Source organism: Amphiura filiformis, chromosome 8 (assembly GCF_039555335.1).
Source record: "Amphiura filiformis chromosome 8, Afil_fr2py, whole genome shotgun sequence".
Taxonomy (NCBI): domain Eukaryota; kingdom Metazoa; phylum Echinodermata; class Ophiuroidea; order Amphilepidida; family Amphiuridae; genus Amphiura; species Amphiura filiformis.
In genome coordinates, this window is record NC_092635.1 from 19,809,045 (window position 1) to 19,823,232 (window position 14,188).

The window sequence follows — 14,188 nt, forward strand, 5'->3', positions numbered from 1 at the left end:
ACCTAGGGTAATCTGTAAAACGAGGACCCCAAAAACGGGGACCCCTTAAAATCACCCCATAAAGCTTCTGACAAATTTCTAGGGGGTCCCCGTTTTTTGGGGTCCCCGTTTTACAGATTGACCCAGGGTAATCTATAAAACGGGGACCCCAAAAACGGGGACCCCTATTTTTTTTCTCTATTTTAGGACTGATGAGTCTCCAAATCTCGACAAAATATTCACCATGGATATACTAATATTACAAATGTAATTTATGAAAGTAGTAAGCACTTCTTATATAATTGTCCAATATACAAAATTTGGGGGTCCCCGTTTTACAGATTGACCTAGGGTAATCTGTAAAAAAACGGGGACCCCAAAAACGGGGACCCCTATTTTTTCACTCTATTTTAGGACTGATGAGTCTCCAAATCTCGACAAAATATTCACCATGGATATACTAATATTTCAAATGTAATTTATGAAAGTAGTAAGCACTTCTTATATAATTGTCCAATATACACAATTTTGGGGTCCCCGTTTTTAGGGTCCCCGTTTTACAGATTGACCTAGGGTAATCTGTAAAACGGGGAAATTGACCTAGGGTAATCTGTAAAACGGGGACCCCAAAAACGGGGCCCCTTAAAATCACCCCATAAAGCTTCTGACAAATTTCTAGGGGGTCCCCGTTTTTTGGGTCCCCGTTTTACAGATTGACCCAGGGTAATCTGTAAAACGGGGACCCCGAAAACGGGGACCCCTGTTTTTTCTCTCTATTTTAGGACTGATGAGTCTCCAAATGTCGCCAATATATTCACCATGGATATACTAATATTACAAATGTGAGCTGGGGATCGGAAGACTCTGGCGCCCCACACATCCACGTGGCCACACCCACAATTAATTCACACAAGGCCCGTGACCTCAACACATATTACACCACTTTGAATTAGATCTATATACGTCATGATTAGATCAATTTTGATTTATGAAAGTAGTAAGGACTTCATATATTTTTGTCCAACGTACAAAACTTTGGGGTCCCCGTTTTTAGGGTCCCCGTTTTACAGATCGACCTAGGGTAATCTGTAAAACGGGGACCCCAAAAACGGGGACCCCTTAAAATCACCCCATAAAGCTTCTGACAGATTTCTAGGGGTCCCCGTTTTTGGGGTCCCCGTTTTACAGATTGACCCAGGGTAATCTGTAAAACGGGGACCCCAAAACGGGGACCCCTATTTTTCTCTATTTTAGGACTGATGAGTCTCCAAATGTCGCCAATATATTCACCATGGATATACTAATATTACAAATGTGAGCTGGGGATCGGAAGACTCTGGCGCCCCACACATCCACGTGGCCACACCCACAATTAATTCACACAATGCCCGTGACCTCAACACATATTACACCACTTTGAATTAGATCTATATACGTCATGATTAGATCAATTTTGATTTATGAAAGTAGTAAGGACTTCATATATTTTTGTCCAACGTACAAAAACTTTGGGGTCCCCGTTTTAGGGTCCCCGTTTTACAGATCGACCTAAGGTAATCTGTAAAACGGGGACCCCAAAAACGGGGACCCCTTAAAATCACCCCATAAAGCTTCTGACAGATTTCTAGGGGTCCCCGTTTTTGGGTCCCCGTTTTACAGATTGACCCAGGGTAATCTGTAAAACGGGGACCCCTGAAAACGGGGACCCCTGTTTTTCTCTCTATTTTAGGACTGATGAGTCTCCAAATGTCGCCAATATATTCACCATGGATATACTAATATTACAAATGTGAGCTGGGGATCGGAAGACTCTGGCGCCCCACACATCCACGTGGCCACACCCACAATTAATTCACACAAGGCCCGTGACCTCAACACATATTACACCACTTTGAATTAGATCTATATACGTCATGATTAGATCAATTTTGATTTATTAAAGTAGTAAGGACTTCATATATTTTTGTCCAACATACAACACTTTGGGGTCCCTGTTTTTAGGGTCCCCGTTTTACAGATCGACCTAGGGTAATCTGTAAAACGGGGACCCCAAAAACGGGGACCCCTTAAAATCACCCCATAAAGCTTCTGACAAATTTCTAGGGGTCCCCGTTTTTGGGTCCCCGTTTTACAGATTGACCCAGGGTAATCTGTAAAACGGGGACCCCGAAAACGGGGACCCCTGTTTTTTCTATCTATTTTAGGACTGATGAGTCTCCAAATGTCGCCAATATATTCACCATGGATATACTAATATTACAAATGTGAGCTGGGGATCGGAAGACTCTGGCGCCCCACACATCCACGTGGCCACACCCACAATTAATTCACACAAGGCCCGTGACCTCAACACATATTACACCACTTTGAATTAGGAGAACTTTGGGGTCCCTGTTTTTAGGGTCCCCGTTTTACAGATCGACCTAGGGTAATCTGTAAAACGGGGACCCCAAAAACGGGGACCCCTTAAAATCACCCCATAAAGCTTCTGACAAATTTCTAGGGGTCCCCGTTTTGGGGTCCCCGTTTTACAGATTGACCCAGAGTAATCTGTAAAACGGGGACCCCAAAACGGGGACCCCTTAAAATCACCCCATAAAGCTACTGACAAATTTCTAGGGGGTCCCCGTTTTTGGGGTCCCCGTTTTACAGATCGACCTAGGGCAATCTGTAAAACGGGACTCCAAAAACGGGGACCCCTTAAAATCACCCCATAAAGCTACTGACAAATTTCCAGGGGTCCCCCGTTTTTGGGGTCCCCGTTTTACAGATCGACCTAGGGTAATCTGTAAAACGGGGACCCCGAAAACGGGGACCCCTAGAAATTTGACAAAAGCTGTATGGGGTGATTTTAAGTGGACCCCGTTTTGGGTCCCCGTTTTACAGATTACCCTAGGTCGATCTGTAAAACGGGGACCCTAAAAACGGGGACCCCAAAGTTTTGTACGTTGGACAAAAATATATGAAGTCCTTACTACTTTCATAAATCCTACTACTTTTTCGGGGTCCCCGTTTTACAGATTACCCTGGGTCAATCTGTAAAACGGGGACCCTAAAAACGGGGACCCCTAGAAATCTGTCAGAAGCTTTATGGGTGATTTTATGGGTCCCAGTTTTTTGGGGTCCCCGTTTACAGATTACCCTAGGTCGATCTGTAAAACGGGGACCCTAAAAACGGGGACCCCAAAGTTTTGTACGTTGGACAAAAATATATGAAGTCCTTACTACTTTCATAAATCAAAATTGATCTAATCATGACGTATATAGATCTAATTCAAAGTGGTGTAATATGTGTTGAGGTCACGGGCCTTGTGTGAATTAATTGTGGGTGTGGCCACGTGGATGTGTGGGGCGCCAGAGTCTTCCGATCCCTAGCTCACATTTGTAATATTAGTATATCCATGGTGAATATATTGGCGACATTTGGAGACTCATCAGTCCTAAAATAGAGAGAATAGGGTCCTTGTTTTCAGGGTCCCCGTTTTACAGATTACCCTGGGTCAATCTGTAAAACGGGGACCCAAAAACGGGGACCCCTAGAAATTTGTCAGAAGCTTTATGGGTGATTTAGGTCCCCAGTTTTTGGGGTCCCTGTTTACAGATTACCCTAGGTCAATCTGTAAAACGGGGACCCTAAAAACGGGGACCCCAAATTTTGTATATTGGACAATTATATAAGAAGTGCTTACTACTTTCATAAATTACATTTGTAATATTAGTATATCCATGGTGAATATTTTGTCGAGATTTGGAGACTCATCAGTCCTAAAATAGAGTGAATAGGGGTCCCAGTTTTGGGGTCCCTGTTTTATAGATTACCCTGGGTCAATCTGTAAAACGGGGACCCAAAAACGGGGACCCCTAGAAATTTGTCAGAAGCTTTATGGGTGATTTAGGGTCCTCAGTTTTGGGGTCCCCGTTTTACAGATTACCCTAGGTCAATCTGTAAAACGGTGACCCTAAAAACGTGGACCCCCAAATTCTGTATATTGGACAATTATATAAGAAGTGCTTACTACTTTCATAAATTACATTTTTAATATTAGTATATCCATGGTGAATATTTTGTCGAGATTTGGAGACTCATCAGTCCTAAAATAGAGTGAAAAATAGGGGTCCCCAGTTTTGGGGTCCCCGTTTTACAGATTACCCTGGGTCAATCTGTAAAACGGGGACCCCAAAGTTGAAAAACGGGGACCCCCTAGAAATTTGTCAGTAGCTTTATGGGGTGATTTTAGGGGGTCCCCGTTTTCGGGGTCCCCGTTTTTGGGGTCCCCGTTTTCGGGGTCCCCGTTTTATATACTCCCTCAAATGATGTGCTTCCCTGAACCCTGAACAATAGAGTTGGTTCACTCACTGCACATGCTACATTTAGGTATGAACATTCGTGGATTACATGGCTTAGCGAAAGCGTGACTGCTGTTTAAGATTATAATTAGGATATATTGACAATATTAAACTTTACTAAACAGTTGAAGTGAAGATGAATTTCCTATAGAACGACGGATTCAGGTCGTATGGTTCTTTGCCGAGACAAAGTCGGACAAACTCACTGAAGCAATGTTTAAGGAACATTTTAATGTAAATTATGCACTACCCAGCCGAAATACAATCCAGCAACTAGCGGCTGAAATTCCTATCAACTGGATCTGTTCATGATCTACTTAGAGCAGGACGTGGAAGAACAGGAAGATCGGCTACAAACATTGATGTCATACGAAGAGCGGTGGCGAAAAGCCCAAGGCGATCAGTAAGTCGATTTTCAATGGAGAACAACGTACAGCGTACAACTGTTCATCGAATCCTCAGAAAAGATCTTAAGCAGTTTCCATATAAAACCCAGATAAAACGGAAAATGAAGATTACGCATTGAAAATAAACAAACAAACAATCAAACAAACACAGCCAAATTAAACAAAACAGATTTTAAAATGATAACACGTTATATTGTGTTCACGTCTCAAATGACGAGACTTATTTTGCGTTTATAAAAGTGGGTTTTACGGTAGGCCTACGGTAGATATCCATTAATTTCATGCCAAAGGGTCATGACCACATAGGCATGTTTGATATCATAACATTTCTAAAAGAATTATCTACATACTGTGCATTTTTTGTAACAACACTATTAACCCAACGCAAGTTATGGCAAATTCACAATGTTAAGGGACTTTTGGGACACCCGGTAGCCTACTTGGTTTAATAGCTTTTAATGGGGTTTACGTATTGCAAAGGTCGAGATGAATTCTACTGTAGACATGACTGCATCATGCAGCACCTAAAGTCTTGATTTTTGCAGAGAGAATCTTTGTTTACTAAAGTACATTACAATCGTGTAAAACTTGAATTTTTTTTGAGGGTGTTCGCCTCAGCAAATGTTATAATATGGCTTCCAGTTTTGTATTTCACCAGTTTAGCTTCAATTTCGCAATTTTTTTGCACGCTTGTTCCATAAACTTGTTTTATCGGCAAAAGCTGCTGTATTCACTGGAGTTAAGAAATTTTCTCCAACCTCAATGTCAAAAATAAATCTATGCCACTGTTAATAATGATGTATATTTTTGGTTTCTTTTCAGGACATAAGGGGGGTCAAAATTTTTTAGACCATATAAAGGGGGATAAAAAAAATCCACCTTTTTTAGGGGGATCACAAAAATTTTGACGTCCGAGGTTCCAACTTTTTCCACCCCCCCTCACCAGTATTTATGAACACTCCCTAATGTGGACTAAATTGAATGAGATAGGGCCTACACACACTTGAGGAAGCGGTGAGCGGGTATGAAAAAAGCACCTGTTCGGATCATCAAACTTGGAATGAACTGCATTGATGCTCGCATTATGTAATCAGAGCTTGTAATCATTAATTTCTTCGCAACCAGTCAACCAAATTAAATAAAGTTGGCATAAAAACATTTTACATTTTTTGGTTCTGATGTCTATTTCTCGACTTACGTTAAATTTTATTCACTCGGTAATTTTTTCTGAGACACCCTGTATATGACAGGCTGCAATTAGTGACAAACAGCGGGAGACCAACACGGGGAGACCAGCAGCGCAGCGCATGTATAAGAATACACTTTTGATGTAAACCGTTTTGAACACCGGGTTTGAACATTATACCGTGACTGTGAACCAATCTTATAATCTTGATTTTACTCATTATTCTATGTTCTTATGGTGCTAAAATAACCAGGGTCCTTCCTATTAGGCCTAGTGCAGAGTGTAAGTATGAACCATTCTTTGATGAGCAGAGTAGTGAGTCCCTAGTACAAGCTAGACTGCGGAACTCAGTCCTCAATGATAGTCAGTCATTTATCTTTTGGTCGTTATATGACTATCATTAAGTACAAGCAACTTATACGATGATGTCCTCATTCAGACATAGACTGTAAGGTACTAATTTCGAGGAGCATAACAAACACCAAATTGGTGTCATAACAAACACCAAATTGGTGTCGTATGACCTGACCTGACATGCATGCATTCTTTTGTCGAGAGTTGACATGGTCTTTCAATTTGTGCCGAGTGTCCTTGGCAGACTTGACTATGCTTCAGTGGTCATGAAAGGATTCAATAGATAGATAACCTCTGCCCCACTAATCCCCAGCTATTGTCTGAAATTGCTCCTCGGAAAATATATTATAACAACTCAGTCCTCAAATGATAGTCATATAACGACCAAAAGATAAATGACTGACTATCATTGAGGACTGAGTTCCGCAGTCTAGTCCTCATTCACAAACTGATACTATCTGTCCATCGTATAAGACTGTTACCGTACGGCAATGTGGTGAAGGAATCAGGGGCGTAAATCCATTTTTGAAAGTGGGGGGGGGACACAATGAAAATTATTAGTCATTGATATTTCTGCGCAACAGCGCTGCACGCCGCGACGTAGGGGGGGTGTGTGAGGGGGGATGTGGCCCCCTCAGAAGTAAGAAACTTTTGCAAACTGAAGACCTAATTCAAGCCATTTGGTGGACCATTTTGGCACTATTATTGTGTAAAATTTTAGCTTGAAACAGCTGAAACACAGTGAAATGACAGCCTAACTTGTGGACAAGTCTTCACTAAACAGAAGCAAGGGCGACCACTTATTTATGTATACGCAGGGGGGTGTCTGAAAAATTTGTAAAATGAAGGTCCAATTGAAGTCATTTGGTGCATAATTTTTACACTGATTATCATAAAAACAAACAAAAAAGGGACCAAACTCAATTTGCAAAATTTTACTTCAGATTTGAGATTCAGAATTATTTATACTAAGGTCGTGTTCTCACTACAGACATGGGGTCTCGTACCTAGGTCCGAGTCCACATACAAGTGGACTCAGTCCACATTGATTTCGCGTTCTCACTAACACCAAAATGCTGATATAGGATCGACTCCACTTACCCGGATGTTATAATATCAATGCATGACGTCACAAATTCTGTTGCAATACATGTTTTGAGCCGAACTCACAGCACAAATCAAACTTTACTAGACTATCAATTTTGAAAGATCATTTTTATTTCCAGGCCCCTGATATATTTCTGCAATCTATGGATATGTTATTTTGTGATATGTAGGCCTATAATTGGGAAAGATCTGAAATAAAACGCGCTAAAAACTATTATTTTATATAGGCCTATACGTGCAAAATGAGAGAAATACATCGGGTTGTTATTTCTGATTTTGGTCAAGCACACCGATATTTACACGCAACACAACCTCTAAATCACTATCAAAAATACTATTTTTGATTGGTAATTTTGACTCAGTCTAGCAAAATGTACACCTCAAAAACGAATATATTACACCTGAATAATATCCTTTTGTACTATCCTGTAAAGTTCAATGTCGTTTTGTTTAATTCTGAAACTGGATAAAATCTGTATCTTGCCGCGATGCCGTTGTTTTCACACTGCACGAGAAGCATGCTGCTCATCAAACTACGGCAAGCATCTCAAACGAACTTCCGTGTATAGCCACTTTCTCCGAGCTTTTTCCACATAAAAAATAAATGTTGTAAATTACTACATGAAATAAAGCCTGTAGAAATTTGTTCTATAATACCAGCTATGAATTTTAAAGTTGAAAATGCATATGTTTAAATTTTATAATGGAAAATTATATAATGTAGACTGTATTGTATAGGCCTATAGTACAACGACGGCCATGAAGGTCGTGCATAGAGCATTTCCTATGGGCGGCTATTCATGTAAAAATAAACGGTTCATATATTGACAAAATTATGTGAAAAACGACAAGGAATTAAGAATAGACTATCAAATTAAATGTCAAACGACTACACAATAACAAGACGCTACGCTGCGACCATGCCCCGGGCGGGCGACCATGACAGGATTCCCCGAAACGACGACGCAACAACGAAACGACGACTAGTTCAAAATAAACGATAGAGGGTGCTATAATAGAAGGTGTTTCAAATTCACCCTGTATTTCACCAAATAGCAGCCGATCACGACGGGATACGGCAGCCTCCAGAGGGGTTGACTCTGCAACTCCAACTGATTTAGAACAAATTATGGATTCATAACATAGGCCTACTACATCTAGGCATAGGTCTATTTAGATATATTTGTGAAAATTATGTGCTATATCCAATGGCGACTTCAAAAATTAGGAAAGCACGATCAAGCAATAGATTAGTGGGCAGATTACTATAGTATAATGGTAAATTACCGTTTGGTCTAGGGGTCTAGAAGCCCTAAAAGCACTCTCGGCGGTAAAAAGTCAATCCCGCAGTTTATACGTTTACCGGGTACAGGTGTTTCCCAGGCCTAATTTTAATTTTTAAGGATGTGCTACATCAACACATCAAGAACTTAAAAAGATACGGAATTCCGGGCGGAATTCATTGAGTGCAACAAATATTATTGCAAGAGATGATAGGCCTATATAAGTTCCAGGCTGAAAGTAAAATGTCTTTTTCTTTAATCTGTTTCTCACTTTTCTTTCCATATTTAGACCAGCATGCTTGTATTGGCTTTTTTTAAACAGGGGCTTGAGTAATATTTGTTTGCGCCTGGTCTCATCTGGACCCAAGAGTGTTGTATAATATTTAATGTTAATACTATAGCCATGTTCTTTAAAGTACATAACCCGCTAACCTTGTACAGCGGGGTCAAGCCACATGCACAGACCATGGTCAGGTATCTACAAACTTTAAATCTTACTTATATCATGGGAAAAATCATGAGCAAAGTATGTGTTCCCGTATCTGTTGGACCTCCAGGGGCGTAACCAGACCTGACCTTCCGGGGGCAAGATTGAAAAATTTCCCAATTTTTGACCAAAAGTTGTATTATTTATGTGCGCGATGTGATAAACGGGTGGGGTCCAGGGCCCCGCCTTAGGGCCCCTGGTGGGGTCCAGGGGAAAAGCCCCGGCAAGGGTCATGGGGGCGGAGCCCCTGAAGATCATGGTTTTTGGCATATTAGAAGCTAAAATCCAGTGTTCAGAGTACAAAATTTCACAATGAAAGTAGTATAGATCTTCTTCCTCTTTCTTTCCCTTTTCTCTTCTCCTTCCCTTTCTCTTCTCCTTCCCTTTTTCTTCCCTCTTTTTCTCTTCTCCTTCCCTTTTTCTTCCCTCTTTTCTCTCCTTCCCCCTTTTCCCCTTCCCAATTTTTTGCTCTTCTTCCCAGTTTTTTGTGTCCGGGGGAAGCTTGCCCCCCCCCCCCCCCCACTAGTTACGCCACTGTGGACCTCTATAAACAGCCTCACCGTTCTTTAGAGGGCCCAAGGCGTAGGCCCTACACGTGATCAAAATACAAAATTTCATAGGCCTACTCGTTGTAATAAACGTTGGGATCAAATCTTGGATCAAAGTATGGATTTGTGTGCTTTATTAAATTCCGTGCCGGGATTCCGTGCTTTATTTGATTGAAAAGTATGATAGTTATTTTACAGTTTGCACAGCATAAGAACTCTAAATGTGTATACCGTATTTTTTTTTTTTTTGGTAAAAAATTGTACTACTGTATAAATCAGAAAAAGAGTGAAAGGGATAGAATATTTATTTTATATTTTTGATAAAGAAAGGGAGAAAAATGAATAAAACCATATCTCTTAATACTAATTATGGCGTGTCCGTCCGTCCGTCCTCTGTCCGCGCGCTATCGCGTTCGCGCGGTGCGTTATCGCGTACGCGCTATCGCGTTCGCGCGGTGCGTTATCGCGTACGCGCGGTGCGAAATCGCGTGCTCGCGGTGTGCTGTCGCGGAGTATCAACGGGGGTGTGCGCAGAGTACCGCGTCGCGCATCGGAAAGCATAACAGTGTGACAGGTGCATCTCATCAGACCAATCTAGGCCTTTTTCAAGACATGATTAACATAAAATCATCAGTTATGGTAAGGCCTATATAACCCGTTTGCGTTCACATTTCTCCCGACTGAATTGACGGCCTACATCCAGATACTACTAGAATCTCTGGGTGTTTTTGGGTCCTCCATCCAATGTGGTAGCAGGACAGGACTTGAAAGAGGCGAACGAAGAGTTGATTAAGTTGTGAGAGACGTATATCGTAGTAGTTTGAAAGATCAGGACAAGTATTATGGGTAACGGTGTTAGGTAATTAGAGATAGGCCTATCACGAGAACCAGAACCGCCCAACCCGAGAACCGCGAAATCTAGTTTTATATAATTACCTATATAGTGATCACCTATGAGCGCAGAATGTATACATTGTACAAAGATGAATTTTGTTTCATTAAAGTATAGACATTAGACCTGCATGTGTTTTGAAAAAATAATATAATATTTAAAAATAATAGTATAGGAATAGAAACAAATACAGAGTGACCCATAAAAAAGCGGTTGGGTTCCAACGAATGTTATGATGTTTTGTCAAATCGTATAGGAAATCGTCTGATAATTCTAAAAATGACATTCAAATTTAAGGTTTTACCGTCGTTACTAAACCTATCGACCAAATTTTTTTAAATTGACATATTTTGTACGTTAATATGTGTAGATAATAATTCAGGAAAAAAAACAGGGAGTGCCGGACCTCACTTTTGAGCTACAGCCGTTTTAAAAGAGGTGTACATCTCCAAAAATCTCTGTACACTTCATGGCAAAATCAGCAATTTGTCCAAAATATACCACCTTTTGCGTTGTATAAAAAAATTGTCGAGACGAAATTTTTTAAATTTTATATATGTTAAGAAAAAGAAAAAGCTCTGTAAAATCGCGCAAAAAAAATTGGGGGTACCGGACCTCGTTTTCGCGGAAATTGACCAAAATTGGTCAAAAATGCATTTTTTCTGCGACACCATGCGTAGTCAATTGCGTACATGGATATTTTGGTGCGTACCAAGCAAGGCGCTGGCATACAAGCGCGATCTAATGCCGGATCAGCGTTCGTGTACGCATATGGCCACAAAAAAGGATTTATCTGTTTACGCAGGAAAGTTTTCACTGCAAAAAAAGGTTACCTAAGAAGTGTCCATAATAGAAACAATTATAATGATGTCGACTATAAAAGACTTAATGAAGGCTTACAATTCTTAGCCTAATTCTAATTTGGTGTATTTTGGTCATAAACGGTGGTGTAAGAAAGACTCCCATTCTGCAAAGATATTGGACCAAAGAGTTATCAAGTTACATAAAGTGAGGAATTTTCAGCTTTCACTATGTTCACCTGACTCGAATACTCGAATGACCTAAAAGAGGATTTATTAAACATGTTAAAGCATGGTTAAAACGAAGCGTTTGACACCATTGGCGAAAGTGTTTGACTATAGGCCTACGATTATTATAAGCAGTTCTACTTAGCATGCTTAGTGCCGTTTATCGAGAGGAAAACTTTTTGGTCACAAAAACTATACGTAATTATCTCGAGGTGGATTCATATCATTAATTGTTGCAGTTCAATTAAAGCAAAGTTAAATATTGGGTTTCCTAGCTGTAGAAAAACGTTTGGCTAATTATGATATCATTCAGTTTTTTGTAAATGTATGACACATTTTTTAAACTAAATAGTTTTGACGGTGTTGTCTGTATCGCATGCATTATGAATTCAGTGCACGTAGTAGCCTAGGTCTTTACCCAATAACACAAAATGCTTTAAACATTTAAATGTTGGATTATAAACTTTAAAAAAAATCAAAATAACAATAAAAAACATGAACAATCAAAAACATATTCTAAGTTAGAACAATGTTGCCAAAATAATATATGTCTACAATAACATTTTCACAACATATTTTAATGTTGTTGTTGTGCGTTTCATTATGAAACGTTCTACAAACATATAACCTTTAACGGCATATAATATAGTGGTTAATTTAGGCCAAAATATTATTGAAAAAGAATTAACCAATTTAACCAACACTCGTTTAGGCCTAATGTTTAAAAAAAAACATGATTCTGTGTTTGTTGGGTAGGCCTATAACTTCATACCATCTATTGGACCCTACTGTCGTAGGCCTACTTTGGGGGAGGGGGTCCAGGTCCGTTATCAGTGGAAGCACGCTGGCAACACAGATTATAATTCCTTCTATAATCTGTGCTGGCAATGAGATTTGGTTTGTATATGTTGTATTTAATATGTCCGTATTATTAGAACCGTCACTTTTTTGCGCTCAGTAAACATTGTTTTCTTTATTTTATGGCCCTAGTTATCGCATGTGCGCAAAAATAGCATTGACACGCACAACACGCATCGTTCTCTGCGATGTCTGCAACGCAACGCCGAGCACGACGCGGAGTACGCACGCGTTGAAAACAGGCGCAATAGTCAAGTCGAATCGGGTGATGACGGTAAAACCTTAATATAGATCTGTTATAGTTCTTGCGTTAAGCTTATTGGTGACACGATCTGGTACATGGGGGGCCAAAGGAGGCATTTTTGAAAATTGAGTTACTATAATTATTACATTATAGATACAATAGGCAACCATTTACTGAAAACATCAAAGGTCCTATAGCATACTTGGTTTTAAAGTTACGATGTTTTTGATGTCTATTTTCTTATGTATTTTATTGTTTGTTACTCCATATTTTTACCTCTATCTCAGTTTCAAATTTGCCGCCTTTGGCCGCGCCCCCATGGACCAAATCGTGTTAAATTTGGTCAAAATATATAGAGAATTTACATTTTTTTGACATTTTCCCATAGGCTATGAGCCTTAACTCAAGAACCGTAAAACCTACTGAATTGGGATGAATCGTTAATATAGGCCTAATATTTTGAAATTCAACTGCTCTCCATTATGTGCACAGTCAAATGGTGCGACTTGAAGTCAAAAGAAAATTTTATTGCAAAATTTATCCTGCAACCATATCCTAGATTATTTGCTAATGCGCTTTCGCATAATGTTGTATATTTAAACACCGATTGGTGAAAACACCATAATATGCCAAAATTCGTTGAAACCCACTTTTATGGGACACCATGTATAAAATTCTAATTAATATTTTACAAACATACCCCTACTCATATTCATCATGAAACGCATGCATGCACCCCTACTCGTATTCACTATGAAAAACACACCAACTTTAATTATAATTTATGGAATATAAATAGCGTAGCGTCATAGGGGCACGAGGGCACGTGCCCCCTATTGATCTGAAATTTTATAAAATCCCATAGGAAAATTGCCGAAAAGGGCCTGTGCCCCCCTCCCATTAGACCCGATGCCAATCAAGGTCGGTGACCCCCCCTTATGATGATTCACGCAAGGCCATCGCCACTGGAGCGCAGATGCCGAAAAATAAATGCCGAGTTATAATTTGCATGTCACAAACAAACATTTGGTCAATTATAAAGGGTTCAAAAATAACTCCCCCAAAACTTACAAAACATACATACATACATACATCATCATTTTATTTTCATTCAAATCAACATACAAAATATATATAAAAGACACAGAATTTGAATGAGGAGATGCTCAAAAGGCCCAAAGGCCTGAAGCGAGCACCCCCTTACCATGCTTTACACTGCCTTAAGCATGTTAAGTTACAACATACAATTACACAAACTTAACAAATAAAAGAAAAAGAAAGAGGAAAAGAACATGCAAAGAAAGAACCAATATAAATATGTATAACATTTCAATAAATAGACATCATTCATGCACAGTTCACACAAGAAATTGATAGTTGGGGTGGAAATGGGTGGGGATGGGGGAGGTCATTAAATAATGCCTAAGTATTAGATGTAATTTTTTATTATTTGTAACTGGTTTACTGA

At 39.7% G+C, this 14,188-nt stretch overlaps 1 protein-coding gene across 1 annotated transcript in view; it reads left to right on the top strand.

Moving 5' to 3' along the window:
• The first annotated feature begins 5,857 nt into the window (after window positions 1-5,857).
• LOC140159454 (uncharacterized) overlaps window positions 5,858-14,188 on the top strand; it is a 31,177-nt gene continuing 22,846 nt past the window's right edge. Inside the window, exon 1 of the mRNA XM_072182935.1 lies at window positions 5,858-6,201. The gene's annotated coding sequence lies outside the window, so the exon portion shown is untranslated. The remainder of the gene's footprint in view (window positions 6,202-14,188) is intronic.